Source organism: Marmota marmota, unplaced genomic scaffold (assembly GCF_001458135.2).
Source record: "Marmota marmota marmota unplaced genomic scaffold, marMar, whole genome shotgun sequence".
Classification (NCBI taxonomy): Eukaryota; Metazoa; Chordata; class Mammalia; order Rodentia; family Sciuridae; genus Marmota; species Marmota marmota.
This window is the reverse complement of record NW_026000019.1, coordinates 22,794,502-22,795,751: the sequence shown is the minus strand read 5'-3', so window position 1 is coordinate 22,795,751 and position 1,250 is coordinate 22,794,502.

The window sequence follows — 1,250 nt, the reverse complement described above, 5'->3', positions numbered from 1 at the left end:
TTTTCCAGACGCGGCTTCATGGAGACGTGGGGTACAGGGTCTTGTAGGCTGTGTTCTCTCAAACTCGGGTTTCAAGAGACGTGAGTATTGTGTGCTACTCGGAAGCATTTCCAATGTGGGTGACGAAGGTGAGCCATTTGCCTGGTGGTCCTCAAAGCCAACCCTGTGTTCAACACGAGTGAGCTCAGCGGAGCAGCTGCTATAACAAACAGGACTTTCTCCTTGGGTCTGTTGAAGAAGAAGGAGGACTTGGAAGGACTGTTCACTTCTAGGCTCTTGGTGGCTTTAGAGACTCCGGACCTCCAAGTGTAGAGGTCTTTCTCTCTGGACCAAAGGGGAGGCAGTAGAAGGACGAACAACCAGGAGAGAGAGAGAGTTGTGCCCTGGCAAGTCCCAGGGCCAGGCAGAAGGGGTCCTTCGGCAGGCGGGGGGTGGAGCTGCGACTGAGGTGAGGAGAGCCAGAGGCACCACCTGGAGCAGGACCCCGCTGCCTTCGGGAGCTGTGCTGACTTGGGGTGAAAAGAGGGAGAGAAGCTTCCCTCATTCATTAACCAACCGTTTCCTGCGGGTGAGGAGGAGTGAAGAGGAGCTGCTGAGCAGTGCCCTGGGACACTGAGAAGCCACACCCGCATGTCCCTGCCACCTGAGCTAGAAAAGTGCACTTGAGGGAGCTGGGACAAGGCACACCGCGCATGACCTAGGGAGGGATGCCTCTTCAGCATTCGGGTCTCTGCCCAGCAATGACCCTGAGCCAAGATGGCCATCCTTCCTAGAACTCCCTCCCCACTGTGCTTTCTCAACACCCACTTCCTTCTTACCAACCCTAGTTCTCCTTCTGGTTGGGGCCTTACTGTAAGAACGCCTTTGAGAGAAAGCACCAGACAAAGAGCCAACCAAGACACAGCCAGAGAGAGCGCGTGAGCCCTCAAACACAGCTGCAGAATTAAAACACGACAGAGGAACAGAGTGTTCCAGCTGATGAACTTCCTGTTGATGGTCTCTGGGGAGCAGGGGAGAGCTGGAGTCCTAGAATTGGGGTAGAAGGAGGGCAGGGGCCTGGCGGGGGTGGGACTTGAGTTTCCCAGCATGATCACCAGGACTGGGTCCCACCTGCAAGCGGAGACACACTTCCTGAGGCTGGTCAGAGGAGGCCTTGGGCCACTGATGTGCCCAACCTACAGCAAAACAGGATGTTAGCTCAGACGTGACTGAGCCAAGAGATGCAAACTCCTCCCGGGCCCACCCCACCC